The sequence below is a fragment of the Anolis carolinensis genome, chromosome 1 (assembly GCF_035594765.1).
Source record: "Anolis carolinensis isolate JA03-04 chromosome 1, rAnoCar3.1.pri, whole genome shotgun sequence".
NCBI classification, from domain to species: domain Eukaryota; kingdom Metazoa; phylum Chordata; class Lepidosauria; order Squamata; family Dactyloidae; genus Anolis; species Anolis carolinensis.
The window spans coordinates 135,309,174-135,325,261 of record NC_085841.1 but is presented as its reverse complement, the minus strand read 5'-3'; the positions used below and the strand labels follow the sequence as shown (position 1 = coordinate 135,325,261).

General features: G+C 41.8%; 1 long non-coding RNA gene across 1 annotated transcript; it reads right to left on the bottom strand.

Annotated features, from left to right (window-relative positions):
* Positions 1–349: 349 nt before the first annotated feature.
* Positions 350–15,318, bottom strand: LOC103280201 (uncharacterized). Its single transcript, XR_010006808.1, has 2 exons — positions 2,367–15,318; positions 350–2,116 (listed from the first exon to the last, which is right to left on the bottom strand). It is a non-coding gene; the product is annotated as an uncharacterized LOC103280201 (long non-coding RNA).
* Positions 15,319–16,088: the final 770 nt, after the last annotated feature.

The following is a 16,088-nucleotide window of genomic DNA, read 5'->3' as shown; positions in this document are numbered from 1 at the left end:
GCAGGTGGTCCTGTAACGTAACACCCGCAATAAATGAGATAACACTGTACATGAATACACACACTAATGCCAGTCTCAAAACTGAGTTGTATCATTATTTTGCTTGAAACAGGAGGTGCCTTTGGGCTAGCACAAAGAGCATTATCCTTTATGCTAAGGATCACAGTGTTCCCTATAGCAACAGGTCTTTGGCTTGCATATAGCCTCTTTTACAACAGGTTTAGTTATTAACTTCTCAGAAAGTTTTCTACACATCATGCACTGAGAGACACTCAACAGCACAACAAGGAGAGTATCTCCCGGCAAAATTATTTTAAACACACACACACACACACACACACACACACCGTTCTTATTAAACAAATATAAAGATTTTATTTACTGTGCCATCACGGTCACAACATGATCTTAACATGACCCATTTGCACCAACTACATGGCTGTTATTGTCTTCTCTCGCTTCTTTTTTGCAGTTTTGGTCTCCATCTCCCTCCCTCCAAAGGAATCCTGAGAAAGCGCCAAATTAAAAAGAAAGGGATACATTTATTCTAAACAAAGGTTTCAAGACCAACAGAATAGGTAATGGCACTCTTGGTTACAGGCACTATACAAAACAAACTATAGAATGCAACATGAAATTAAAATTTATGTCAGGATTGCCTAACATGGCAACCCTGGTTACAAACCTTATACAACAGAGACTATATAATTATATAATGTTAAGTTACAATAAACAGAAAATGAGATTATCACATTACACTGTTGAAGCATGGCTATTCCACTTTAACTGTTATGATTATGCAATCATATGATTTGCAGTTTAAGGAGAGGTCCTAGGCCTCGCTAAAATACAAACCTCTTACACAGGAGGCAGACACAGACGCTAAAGGGGAATAGCAGCACTTTTAACAGTGTACTGTGATTATCTCCTATATAACAAAAACTATACAACTCTATACAGTTAAGTACCAATGCACATGAAATTTAAAATTTCACAATTGAACAATAAAACCAAACACTCTTATTTAATTCCTCTCTTCTCCCTCCTTGTTCTTCCAAGTGCTGGTCAACGTCTTGTCAGTGTCCCTTGATGCGCAAAAATCACAAAGTCAGTGAGGTTGCTCTGCCCTACTCCAGTTGCCCTCCCCCCGCACCAACCAAGGCACTTCCAGGGAAGTCCAAGTGAGGAGGGGAGAGATGGGGCCCAAGGAAAATCTAAAGAAGATCTAGGTCCATGCACATCGGGAGACAAAGTGTTAGGAAAGTAGAGATACCTGCTTTAGAGGTTTATAAAGATCACAGTGTTGGGAGATCAGAGCTCCCTGAGAATCTCATCCAGGAGCTCTTTGACATCCATCATCTGCAAAGGGAAAGGTGGCCCAGGTCAAAGCGCAGCCATGTCTAAGAGTTCCTTTGCAGAGAACATTTGATCACAGGCCTTATTTGGGGTTAGAGGGGGAAGGAACTTTCTATTGTCTTCCTCTTCTGCATCGTATGTTCTTCATATAATCTCAAGAGCTAGGCCTATTGGATCCAGGCTCTGCCAGGCCTCTGTGGTGCCTGGAGTGTGTCTGTCTGACTTATCTCCCTATAGGTCTTGCAGAGCTGGAGAAGGCCCTGTCTGCTCAGATATTGGACGACCAGGCTAGGATGTTGAAACCAGATCAGAAGCAGCATTCATTTGTGTTCTGTGGAGTCTGAAGCTGGCCAGCATCAGCATCTGAAAATTCCTCCCCACCCTCTCCTTTCTCTGGAGTAACGTAACTGCTGCTCCAGTTCCTGTTGAGTGCCTCCAAACCAGGCCTTGTGATGTTGACAAAATTGGTCACCAAGGTGAGCAGAATGTCCAGGAAACACATCTCCAGGTTCTTGACATCCCTGGTGTTGCTGATAATTCCTTTGATAGCTCTTGTCACTTTTGCCCGTGGAAAGGAGGAGGTTTGGGCCTCAATGCAAGGAGGGCTCCTGTTGGTAGCCAGGAAAGAGGAAGGGTCCCACCTTCCATCCCCAACTTTCCAAAAACAAGATGCAGGTGGGGATGTCCTTTACATGGCCAAATTGAAAGTATGGCTGCCCTGTTCTGTGTCCTCCTGAGCTGACCAAGGATTCTCCTCCACCTTGGCCAGGAACAGATCAAGTACCGTATCCAGGCAGCAATATGGTGAGTTGAGTCCCACCGGGTGAGAAGGGCGGCATATAAATGATGGAAATAAATAAATAAATAAATAAATCAACTCACTGCAGACCCCATGAAGAGAGGGAAGAGGGAGCCATAATAAGGGACAGCCTTGTCTCAAGCCTGGGGGAGAGGCAGCTCTGGGCCCCATGGGGGTATGTGAATGGTATCCCCAGACCCAACTTTCTTACCTCCCATTGGACTCCAGGAAATGGTCTGTGGCCATATACAGGTGTTTCTGGGCCACGTAGTCCACTGTTCGCATGGCCTCCGCAGAAAAGGGAGTCCACACCAGCTGGCAAAGACAGTGCAGGTGTTATTTTGCCTATCAGGAAAGAAAGAAGGTACATAATGGACAGGGGTAGCAGGTGAAAGTGATTGAGATGTGACCTAAGTGTGGATGTCCACTGAGTTATGCATTACAAAAGTGGTTAAAAGTAAAAGGAATTTGGCACCAAAAAGCTAACCAATATAGTCCTGAAGAAAATGATGTAGCAGAAAGGAGAATTGGAGTGTTAAAAAGAATGAGAGACTGTATGCTGGAAGACTCTAAATCACCATTTCATTTGTGGGGAGAGGCAGTAGTAACCAGGCCTGTAGCAGGGGGGGGGGGAGGTTCAACCCCCCCCCCCCAAATTTTTCAAGTTATAAAAAAAATCTCGTTTACTCATGAATTTTAACTGGTTAACCAAATCCCCATGCTAAGTCTATGAGATGCAAAACATTAAGAGTCCCTCCAGGCACTATCTCAAGCAGATATTGACAGGTTTGTAGCGGGGAGGGGTATGTACTAGGGGTTCAAACCCCCCCCCCCGAAATTTTCAAAACCCCTCCCGAAATTTTTTTCTGGCTACGGCCCTGGTAGTAACTGCAAACCATATTATTAACGGAGTATGGACCTCCAGTGTAAATGAAACTCCATTCTATAAAATGTTTGGCCAGAAACCAAATCTTAAATATGTGAAATTTTTTGGAAGTTATACCAATGTATTAATTCCTGGTGAGCAAACATGGAGAAGACTTTGTTTTGTTGGGTATAGTCAAAAGAAAAAAGGGTACCGTTTTTGGTTAGGACAAGGCACAATTGCTATTACCAATAAAGAAGAATTTGATGGTAACCAGAATTGGAAAAATATACATAAAAACAATGAAGTATTTCTACCATTTATAAGTATTGAGCCTCAGGAAATGGAAACTACAAGAGAAAGATCTAGAAATGAAGAAATTGATACAAAGACAGAAATAGTACAAACAAAAGAAGAGAAACTAGAAATTCTGTGTACAAGTAGCCTTAGTGTAAAAACAGAGAATGAAACTAATAAAAACAAAGATGAAGAATTGGTGGAAGTCGGGGAAATATTGAAATCCCTAGAACAGAAAGGGCTAATAAAGATGTACTACCAGAAAGATTTATGATTCAAGGGATAACATTGAAAAGAAAAAGTGAAATGTAAAATCCTGTGAATTTAACAGCAAATGGTGTTTATGTATGTATGTATGATTTAAATTGGCAATTTTTTGTAATTAAAAATAGAAGGGGTGTCAGAAATATTAAAAATTAACTAGGTATTTTTAATTACAAAAATGTGAGTCACTGAAATGTGAGATATTGCACCCATTTAACACTGAAAGGGTTAAATGGGTACAATGACTCAGCAAAAACTATAGTCCAATATAAGCAGATGTGCCTGTAGTGTTAGTAGGCCTCAGTGGTTTCTTCTTTGTTGTTGCCTTTGGTAGCCTCGGTGATCTCCTCTTCTTCTGTTCTTCTTTTATTCCTGGGGCAATCCTTAATTAGACGATTTACAGCTCCACACCCACAACCCTGTCTTACATTGAATACCTTTGTATATTCTTGACTACTCACTGCTTCATTAGCCTTTCCTGTAGTAGCAACTTGATGGTCTTCTTTGAAGGATGACTCAACGTTTAGTCTCTTTTCCTGCTCTAAAAGCCTTGAAGACACACAGTAAAGGTTTAAGTACTTACCGTCCAAATTTTGTATAGCATAACAGAAATTGTACCAATCTTTGGATAATGAAAAAATCAAAATATAAGCTTTGTTTTCTTCAATGTAACACATGCCTCTTTCTTCCAAGTCCATTAATAGAATCCTTATTTGCTGTGGGTGGTTCCTAATACCTTCCCCTTTCTGAAGTTTTAAATTGTGCAACTACCTAGTTAACAAAACTTTCATGCCTGCTGAATGGTTCAGGTAAATTTCCTTGAGGCTTTGCCAACATTCAGTGGCTGTTTGGGCATTCCTTACATATGGCAGTTGATTGTCCTCTAATGTCAATATGATAGAAGCCTTGGCACAATGATCTGCCCTCAATTTGTCATCATCTTCTCCTTCTTTATCTGGAAGATTCTCCACTACTTCCCACAAATTGTCTCCTAACGAAACAAAATTCATAAATGACCATGTGACATAATTGCTAGAATTCAACCTTTCAAAAGGCAGTCCACTTGCTTGAAATGCTATTGCCATATTTCTTCAGCCTCAATATGGTTTCTACTGGGCTATATTGGGCTATACTGGGCCTATAACCCTTGATGGGAGAGTAGGCTTATTAACCAAAGACCCTCCCCATAAACATATAGCAGAGTAATTTATTAGCAGCAGCATAACCCAGCACCAGTAACCTAAAGTGATAAAAAGAACAAAAAAACCACAGACCAATGTTATATCTTCCTTTTGAGGCTTTTCTTTGTAGCAAAATAATATGGTTGCACTATTTACAAAAACACGGTTTCCATAACACATTGGTCATAGCACACTGGCCAGGCAGCAGACTTGCGGAGATTGTCAATGGGGTCCCAGCATACTTACCTTGTGACCAACGAGACCACCAGATGATGAACAGGAGCTGAAAAGCTGAAAGCTTACTAGAGCAGCCTACCTTAAGAAGATAAGTCTCTGAGATGAACCTGGCACCAAGGTGTCTGCAGGAGGCACCTCTTCACATTCTGAGGAAGACGTTCTGGCCATACTTCATCAGGGGTGGTCCCAGGCCTTACCGGGGGAAGTGGGGAGGACTGGGCCTTAACTGCTTTGGGTCCAAGGGGGACCTTCTCTAAGGGTTCAGGACCAGTTCTCCTTCATCTTGCTTTTGGCCAAGGGAGCTGGAAGAGAAGTGAGACTTGGCCACCATCCGAGGGCAGGGCTGGAACCAACGCCAAGGGTCCATCTAGGTCAGAATGGCCTAGGTCAAACCTCTGGCTTTGGGAAAGGGACGGGAATGGGGATCCCTCCCAACTGAGAGGATATTGTCAGCCGGAACTGGAGAGGGGGTCCCACAATTCATCTTGCGGGCTACAATGTCATCCAGCATCATCCCTTTGGGGTTCTGCAAGACAATTGAGAGAAGGATGAAATAGGAGCTCCCCTCTTCCTTCATGAGGCACACAGCCAAAAGAGGAATGGGAAGGCAACCAGTAGGAGGAAAACTGGACTGGGAGAAAGGAGGTTAAATGGGAGGCAGGATGAGACAAAGGAAATGGGGTGGAAGGGTGCCCCTTTGCCATTTGGCTCAGATAGCACAAAGTCTTGAGGTGGCAGAGGAAAGATTATTTTATCCTCCCTTCCCTTCCTTATCTTTGATGTCCTCTTTACTTCTCACGTCCCTTCTTTACCTCTCACTTTCTTTCCTTACTTTTGATGTCTTCTGAGAGGGCCTGTGGGCACTGCTAGAAGAGACAACAAGATAAAGATCAGAAGAAGCCCTCACCTCTCATTCATGTGGAGCCTCTAAGGTGATCCCGATCCTTTCAATAAGTTTGCAAGCTTGAGTGGAATAAGGCTACAGGCTGAGACTCCCATGGCCTCAATTTAGGTGTGTGTGTGGGGGGGGGTCCTCTGTGGTTGTTTGCTCTGTGCCCCAAACCTATTATTATTTATTTATTTACTTAATTTTATCCTGCTTTTCTCTCATATATGGGACTCAAATCTACAGGGCCACATGCTTGCCATGCACCCCTAAACTTGAAAAGGAGGTACCTCTCTGAATTGAGGGTCTGGGCTGCCCCCACATTCTGCTGGACTCTGAAGGGATCCCAACTTCCTTGGCGTCTTGTTGAGGGAAAAGAAGATATAAATGACCATGTTGCCTGGGGCTGCTCGGACTTATGGCCCAATAACACCTGAGGGCAGCAGGATTTCCACATGGGAACTCAAGAGGTCTTAGGGCCCAGAGTGAAATCTTTCTCCCAAAGTAAGGAGAGAGGCAAGATCCCACTATTCCATCCCGTATTTTACTAACCAAATCTTTGGACGGTTCATTCCTTTAAGGAGATGGGACTTTCCTGGAGATGAAGTTGCTAGAAAGGCAAAGGACAGAACAGGAACTCATCTGAGCATCCTTAGCAGCCACCTACCCTCCTGTCCAGGCCAACCCAAGCCCCTGGACCTTTGCCAGCCCCTCAGAATAAGGCAACATCCTGGGACCCCAAAATCCCAGCCTCAGGGCACCTGTCCCAACTTTAGGGAGAAGGCTCCAGTGCCATCGCTTGTTGTGAGCCTCAAACATCCAGACTGACAGCTTTCCTCCACCCCCACCCCCACCCAAAAAAAAAAGATAGAAAGGAGGTTTCTCTCTGAACTCTCAGAGCTCAGGCTCTCTCTCTGTGTGTCCTCAGGTTTCTGACATCCAAGGGGAAGGGCGCCTCCATCTGTCTCGCCAGAAGCTGAACACAGAAAGCTCCACCAAAGGGCTCTGCCCTCTGCTACAATTTCCCTCCCTCCCGCCCTCCCTCTCAGGACTGTAATCCACAGACATTTGCTGGACCATATTTACCTGTTGAAATATGGTACATCCCTCCCGTCCAAGGGTCTGTCCTTCTTCCTCTTCCACCAGCCAATCACCACCGATATGCAAACTCCTTTTCTACCTCACAATCCCTACCTGCCACAATTTGCATATGAATCCCCCCAAGGACCTCTTCCTCCACCAACCAATCACTATACACATGCAAATTCCTTCACTATCTCATAAAGCATAACTGCCACTTAATTTATGCATACCCACCCAAAAGCCTATCCCCCCTCCAACTTCAGGGAATCCCTAAGGCAGTATCACTTTTCTTCACTGGGCTCTCGTCTTCTCTTGGTGCCAGGGCTTCCCTTGGTCAAGGACAGAGCCATGGCTCCTGTTGGAAAGGCTTTGGGGGGGGGGGTTTACCTTTGAAGAGCCACAGAACCTCCTCTCAATCTTCAGTGCCCATGTGGTGGAGACATGGGTACCTCTTCCTGGCCCTCTGTCAAAAGGAGTGCCAAAGAAGGGGAGACTCAGCACCACAGCAGGGCTGGCCACAGGATTCCCAAAAGGAGAGGATGGGTCTAGGAGCTTATCCTGAACGTTAAGGCCAGGGACATCCTGAGAGGCCTGGGACAGAGGTCAGCAGTAGGGGAGACCCCCGGCTGGATCTGCCACGAAGTTCCTCTGCCCATGATGGAGTCCAGGAAAGTAATGGCAGGTGCCAATGGTCACTGCAACCTCTGGTTCATCGGAATCCCCTGGTCTCCTTGACAACCAGGTAAATACCTCTGTCCCTGGAACCTGGGCAGAAATGGAACCTTTTGGAAGGAAAACAAGCCTGGAGCTTCTCTTGGGAGGGGCCCAGCAGGCAGGGCTGCCACGTGCTTACCTTGGCCCTGCTACACCCCTGCAGGATGTCAAGGGGATCTGGGTCCTTCCAGGAAGCCCAGCCTTTCCTTTAACTTCTTGAAAGCTCCTTCATGTTAGCACCTCAGACAGGCAGAAATTGTTCTCCTTTGGGATCTAAAATGGGAAGAGCTCTCTGAAAGGGAGCTCCCTAAATCTCATTCCTATGTTATTATTGAGATATTTTTGAATATACAAATGTATTCTTCACCCCAAAAATCCAATTTTCTTGAAGTCTCTAGCAGGTATTTGGTCCTTGTGCATATGGAACCCTCTTTTCCATTTTCTTCACTTCAAACTGACACAAATAAAGCATTTCTTGACTTGAATTTCACACATGAGAGTATTCAAAAGAACTTTGCTCAGCAGATCAAGGTGGCATCCTCGACTGAAACCCTGTGGACAGAAATTAGGATTCTTTAAATAGTGTTAATTTACTTTATTGGAGAAGAGTTAGAGGAAAGCTGAAGGAAAGAGGGATCACCTATTAAGCCAGCAGCTGGCTATGTCTGGCTCTACAGCAGGCATGGGCAAACTTTGGCCCTCCAGGTGTTTTGGATTTGAACTCCCACAATCTCTAACAAATGTTAAGCTGGCTAGGATTTCTGGGAGTTGAAGTCCAAAACACCTGGAGGGCCAAAGTTTGACCATGCCTGCCTGCTCTACTACACTGTAGGATTAATGTAGTTCCAAGAGTTTAGTTTTACAAGGTCTTTAGCCTGCTGGTGCCTAACCAAACCACAGTTCTCAGGATTCTAAAGTACTGGGCCACAAAAGTTAAAGTTAAGCCGCCCTGAGTCCCCTCGGGTGAGAAGGGCGGGGTATAAATAATTGAAATAAATAAAATGAAATAAATAAAGTGATTCCAAACTGCATTAGCTCTACAGTGTAGAAGCACCCTTAGTAAGATGTTGGTTCGTAATATTATTAATTTCAGAAAAGTCAGCCTCCATGAATTTAAGAATCTTACTAAAGAACCATTATCAATTCTGACAGGCACCTTTCATTTTATAGACCAGCTGGCAAAGGAGGAAAAGGTGTCTGTGAGGTCAGTTTGCAATTAATGCCATTTATTATTTTTTATAAGTATTTTTCTTTATTGAAGCAGATTAGGGAAAAGGCATTCATAACCTTTTGGACACATAACCTTTTGAAAAGCATGACTTTCAGAAAAGAGCTAAAAACTCATTTGAGAGAATCTTCTTTTTGGTGGTAAATATCTAGTATTTATGCAATTCCTCAGCTATTAGACTGAACCTATTGTCTCTGATCTGTTAGGAACAGAGATATGTCAATGCACAAAAATATAGCAGAGTTCAGAAGTGTTATTTCAGTTGCCCCAAAAACACCTACTCTCCTTTAAAACATCTTGGTTTAAATCATGCTCCTAAGAGACAAAATAAAGTAGTCTTCATTAAAAATAACATAGCTGGTTGTAAAGAAGTGTGTTTTTATTTTGATTTATAGATGTCATGTTTAATTTCGTTTTAAAAGTCAGATTTAACTATGTTTAAAAGGGTATTAGTCACCAGTGCGTGGGGGATGGTAACCAGCTCAGCATTCTGAGGCAGGTTGCCATAGTAACGAGGGCGGAGCCAACTGCAGTTTGAAGGAAAAGGAGGGAATATTTTAAAAAACAGTCTGTGATTTTAGTCACAGGGAAGACACTGGTTCCAGGTTAGGGAAGCCAGGGGAACTCAGATCTCTAGTGGTGTTAAATTAAGCAAGTTAGGTGACTTGTTTAGGTTTATTTGTAGAGTCTGAGTAGGAAGGGAAAGCAATCCCAGTTAGATCCAAAGTGATCAGTTATTAACGTTGCAACCATTATCTAAGTGCCTTTAAAGAAGTTACTGTAACTACTAAGCTCTGTGCCTGAAATAAACTTGTTTTTGTTCTTCAATATCCAAGTCTCAGTCACCTATATTCAAAACTAAGTAATGCTACCATCTAATGTGAATAAGAATAAGAAAGAATAAGAGAATAAAGAAAAAAAAATCCTCTCTGCCTGAGATCTCCACAATTTGGTGGCAGCGGTGGGATAAAAAGATTCCTCCCTGCCACATCTCCACAATTTAGTGGCAGCGGTGGGATAAAAAGATTCCTCCCTGCCACATCTCCACACTGGTTTACTTACAAACTTTATGTATTCAGCCTACAGGCACATTGCTTACTAATGCAGTTACAAAGCAAATAATCTGGATTTTGTATGACAGTATAGATGGGGTCAGAGGCAGCTGCTTCACAGGGCCCTTCCACACAGCCATATAACCCAGAATTATCAAGGCAAAAAATCCCACAATATCTACTTTGAACTGGACTATCTGGGTCTATACTGCCATATATCCCAGTTCAAAGCAGATAATATGGGATTTTATTCAGTGGTATAGAAGGTGCCACAGAAAAGAACAAGGCTGGATCATGGCACACTTGGTTCTCAGAATACACACTGGAAGCCATGACCAGAAATCAAAGATTCAGTGGTATCCCACAGAGGACATTTGACCCCTTTATTCAAAACTTGGGCTCCAATTTCATTGGTTTTTAATGTTTTTTAAAGGCTAAGGTAAAGGCAAAGGTTTTCCCCTGACATGAAGTCTAGTCGTGTCTGACTCTGGGGGTTGGTGCTCATCTTCATTTCTAAGCCGAAGAGCCAGTGTTGTCCATAGACACCTCCAAGGTCACGTGGCCGGCAAGACTACAAGGAGCGCCGTTACCTTCCTGCCAGAGCAGTACCTATTAATCTACTCACATTTGCATGTTTTCAAACTGCTAGGTTGGCAGAAGCTTGAATTGACAGCGGAAGCTCACTCCGCTCCCTAGATTCGAACAGCTGACCTTTTGGTCAGCAAATTCAGTAGCTCAGCAGTTTAACCCACTGCTACATTGCAAAAATTTGGGAACTCCTAAATAACATAAAAATCTCCGCAAGAAGCGTGGAAAAAAACAAGGGTAAATAATGGAGGACTTGGTTGTGAGAATAGAAGCCATTACTGGAAATAGAAGGAGAAATAGCATTGGGGTTTGCCTCAAGAGTAGAGTTGGCCATGAGGCAGAAGGTCGGCCATGGTCCAACATTCCCCAAATGCCAGACCCAAGGCCAGAAATGGCGTTTCCGGGTTTCTCCACAACATAGCCTGAGTCAGGTGCCATCTGCACTGCCATATAATCCAGGACCCCTTCCATACAGCTGAAGAAAACCCCACATCTGCTTTAAACTGGAATATATGGCAGTGTGGACTCAGATAACCCACTTCAAAGCAGATATTGTGGGATTTTCTGTCCTGATATTCTGGGTTATATGGCTGTGTGGAAAGGCCTCAGATTGAACTGCATTATAAGTCAGTGTAAACTCATATAATGTGGATTAAACCACATTGAACTAGATTTAAATGAAGCCCCTTCACACAGCTGAATAAAATCCCACATTATCTGCTTTGAACTGGAATATTGGCAGTTAGTGGACTCAGATAACCCATTTCAGAGCAGATATTGCAGGATTTTCTGCCTTGAAATTCTGGGTTATATGGCTGTGTGGAAGGGCCCTGAGTCTGTCATATTGAGTGGGACGTGGGTTTAAAAACAGAATTTTCAAAGATACTTGTAATGACTACAAGTCCCATATGTTTTGATTGACCTAAGTTGCAAGAGGCCTATTATTTGAGAAAGGCCTGTGCTTGAGAGAAAATGCTGATGTTTGAGGAAAGAGTTGTTCCAGAGAAAATAAGTTACTTTCAAATAATAACAATACATCAAGTCAGAACCTTACCCACTACTCCCTAGGATTCTCATACGGTTTTGAACCTATATTTGCAACAAGGAATAGATAAGGAGGTACTGAGATCAGGGTCAATAACATGAAAGCACCATTGTCTAAAGAGTCACATGTTGTTACAGCCAGAGCCGGTCCAAGGTAATTTTCAAGTGTAGGCAAACAGAAATTCCCCCCCCCCCAAAAAAAACCCAATCACTGAAAAATAAAAGTGTTGGATAAGCAAAAATGTTTGATAATAAGGAGGGATTGAGGAAAAGCCTAAATAAACAACACTCTGAAAATGGGAAATCCAGACAGGAAGCAATCAGGGCCAACTGACACCCCCCAACCAAGGATGCCCCCAAGGAGGAAGCCCCACTTGCCTTGCTTCCTAGACTTCCTACAGAGGAGGAGGCTGAGTTGGATGACCCAGTAGTCTGAATCAGTACAACTATTTCTGACAATGTATGTCAGATTTTCTCAAACTGACATTTTCCAGAAGTGCTGGACATTCATTACTGCAATCTCTGCCTTGCACATCCATTAGAAAGTGTAGATTCTATATCTCTGCTAAACTAAATAGTTGCATACAGGTGATAAAACTTTAATCCTCAGGAAAATCTACTTATAAATGAAGGTACTAGGACTTATTTAACAATTTCCCTCCTTTCTCATAAATGGGGCCAAAAGTGGCTCACCTATGAATTAAAACAAACTCCATAAATTAAAAAGTAACAGTAGAAAATGAACATTCAATTAAATAAGTGTGTATGCATTAAATTAATTCACCCAAGTTAGGTAAGATAAGCAATACTTACTTCACAGGCTTCCCAAAAACCATATTGTCTTCCTAGGCTCCTTTCTGCCTCAATGGCGCCCCCAACAACATGGCGCCACAGGCAAATGCCTAGTTTGCCTGGTGGTAGAACCGCCTCTGGTTACAGCATAGAAAACCAATGGAATTGCATGATGGTTAAGATGCTTGTGATGTAGCCAACATTAGACGAATGGGGTAAATGATCTTTGTAAGCCAATAAGGATATGCTTACTATTTTCTGTGGAAGTGATAAAAACCCTTGCAACCATTTTGAAAATTGGACAAATCCTTTGATTGCATGTACAGTTGAGTCTCATTTATCCAACATAAATGGGCCGGCAGAATGTTGGATAAGCGAATATGTTGGATAATAAGGAGGGATTAAGGAAAAGCCTATTAAACATCAAATTAGGTTATGATTTTACAAATTAAGTACCAAAACATGTTATACAACAAATTTGACAGAAAAAGTAGTTCAATACGCAGTAATGCTATGTAGTAATTACTATATTTACGAATTTAGCTCCAGAATATCACGATGTATTGAAAACATTGACTACAAAAATGTGTTGGATAATCCAGAACGTTGGATAAGCGAGTGTTGGATAAGTGAGACTCTACTGTATTTGTCACATTGCTATGGCCACGCAATAAATACTTCTTTTGCAGTTTAAAGATCCAACTTTTGTGGTGTCTTTCCTCCCCCTCTCCACAGAAAAGGGGCCTCCTGCTTTTGACTTTGGATTAAGAGAAGTATTTTACATCTTTTACATCTTTGTCCCTTCAATATAATATAAGAATATGTTTTCTACTTTCTGTAAAAGTGATAAAAAGCCTTGCAACCCTTTTCAGGTTACGACAAATCCTTTGATTGCATTCCTGTATGCATTTTTGTTGTTATTGCTATGGCCACGCAATAAACAACTTTTTGCAGTTAGAAGATCCAACTTTTGTGGTGTCCTTCCTCGCCCTCTCCACTGGAAGGGGGCTCCTGCTTTTGACTTTGGTTTAAAAGGAGTACTTTTTTCATTTTTGCCCCTTCAACAGCATTGATCTGGAATGCACCCAGTTCAGGACTGAAAATAATTTTTTTGCACACACACACACACACATCCTGCTACCACCTCCAGTTTTTGTTTCTCACAACTGCTAGTAAGTGATGCCAATCTGCATTAATTCTACAGTGTAGATGCACCCTGATACAATCACAAAGGAACTAGGCATTATAAGTTTCTTTCTTCCCAGTAATTAAACCTTTAAGCAAGCAGGGGCCAAAAATCAATGACACTGTAACAGATTTCAAAGAAGCTTTCACCATTAGATTAGATTGCTTGTAAAGTTGTCACAAGCAATCAAGAACCGTCTGACGGTAAATGAAAGGCTGTCTTTGAACTGGACAGAAACAACAAAAGCGATTGGTCTATCTAACTTACCAGTGTCTACATCTGGAGTCAGCAACCTGTTGCTCTCCCGATGTATCAGGCTACAACTTCCATCAGCCCCAGGCTGCATGACCAATGGTCAAGGATGATGAAAGTTTTAGTCCAAGCCAGCTGGAGGGCTAAAGGTTGTTTCTGATTTTTGTTGGCTGGAAGCTGGTCTAGAGGACTTCCTCGCTCTACCTGGAGATTTCAAAAAGGCTCAAAGCATCTCCAAACAACCCCACCCTATGTTCTGGCATTTCATTGTGGTCCTTGAATAGCTTTCCTGTTGAATTCAGTGGACATGAATAATTTGAAGTTTGTAAATCATCTCAATAATTCAATTTATGACCCATGCTCCCAAAGCTATTTTCAAAATAATTGTAGAAATGTCCATAGTGGCTTCTGTTCTGGGGAAGAAAATAAATGAATAAATAAAATTAACATTTTCATTTGTTAAATAGATTTTCTGAATAATCGCTTTGCCTCTTTGAGGGAAACACTTTGTAGAAAAGGCACATGGTTCTCCTAATTTGATCTTGAATGGTATCCAGGGAAAAGAACAGTGGGAACAGCAAAGAAAAAATGGGGGAAAAACATGCTTCCAGGAATAAGCAAAGAGAAAGAGCCCATTGTTGAGCTGAATAGGAGGAATTTCATACATGCACCACTAAGGCCCACAAACATGCATCTCTTCAGTTTTTGCAAAGTCTGAAGCACAAAATCCCTTACAAGTCAGAGTTCTGTAAACAGTAGAAACACATTTTCAATGCAAAAATGGAAATTGGAGTCTGGCATGCTGATCTGCTACATCTGTGATAAATCAAGGCACTTGTGCATATGGATAAACATTGAGGACAAATAAACAAACAGCATTTAATCCAGGCAAGATGCTGTCAAGGGCTATGCTCCCATGGATTTGTGGATAAGGATGCAGGACACCCACTGAGAACTCAAGACTTGATTTTAATATTTCACTAAATGCAGGATGTTTTATCACATTAAAATAGGAAAGTGACTACATTCTTTTTATATGTGATGATAAAATAATGTAACCATAATGGGGCATTGATTCAAAGAGATGACAACCTGTATTAATATTTACATCTTTTCAGGATTATGAAGGATTTATGTTTATTATAAAAAGCATCCTTAGAAGTACACAGAAATTGAACATTAAGTATCTATGTACACACAAGCATTACTACACAATTTTAGACATGTTACTTCCCTCTGGAAGGGTTTAATCTATATCTATCTATCTATTTATCTATATAAATAAATGTAATGTGTGTTTTTCCCATGGAGTAAACAACAAAACCACTGGACCAAATCACACCAAATTTGGCCACAAAAGACATAGTCATCCAATCTATGTCTTTCAATCAAATAAACTTAGAAATATTAAACACAAAGTGGGGGGGGGGGGGGAGAAGGATGAGGAAGAGCCGATCTCCCCTGGCTGCCAGTCAGGAGGGTAGGACCCACTCCCTTTAGGCCCCATCCCTTTTGTGTCATAGCAACCCCCTCAGCCACAATGACTGCCGGGGGTCAGGCGGGGCTCACTTAGGCCTCTTCCTCACTGCCTATAAAATACAGATTATCTGATTAAAAATGGATTGTATGGCAGTGTAGACTCAAGGCCCTTCCACACAGCTATATAACCCAGAATGCCAAGGCAGATAATAATAATAATAATAATAATAATAATAATAATAATACTTTATTTTTCTATCCCGCCACCATCTCCCCGAAGGGACTCAGGGCGGCTAACATGGGGCCGAGCCCAACACAGAAACAAGGTATAACAATTTAAAACACATATCAATAACTAAAAATAATGGTACAACAATCAAGTAAAATAATTGGCTAAAACATAACATCCAATAAAACATAAAATGACCAAGCATAATGAGGTAATGATCCAAACATCAACCACTATGGATAAAAAGGGGTTGAGCATAAGAAAATACACAATTTCAAGGGCTTTTGATAAAGTGCATGGACAAGTGTCAGAGAGTTGGCTGTGATAATGCGGGGTAGGATAAATAGGAAGGAAATAAAGTGCTAGGAAGTAATGTATCAGTGATAGGGGTCAATACATTATAACAACTGTGGAGATGTTGTTTTTATTTAATTAATTATATTATTTTTTATAATATTATATAACCGCTGCCACCAAATTATAAAGATGTTTTTATTAAATCGCTGCCACCAAATGTAAAGATGTTTATAATGCGGCCACCAGATGTAAAGGGGAT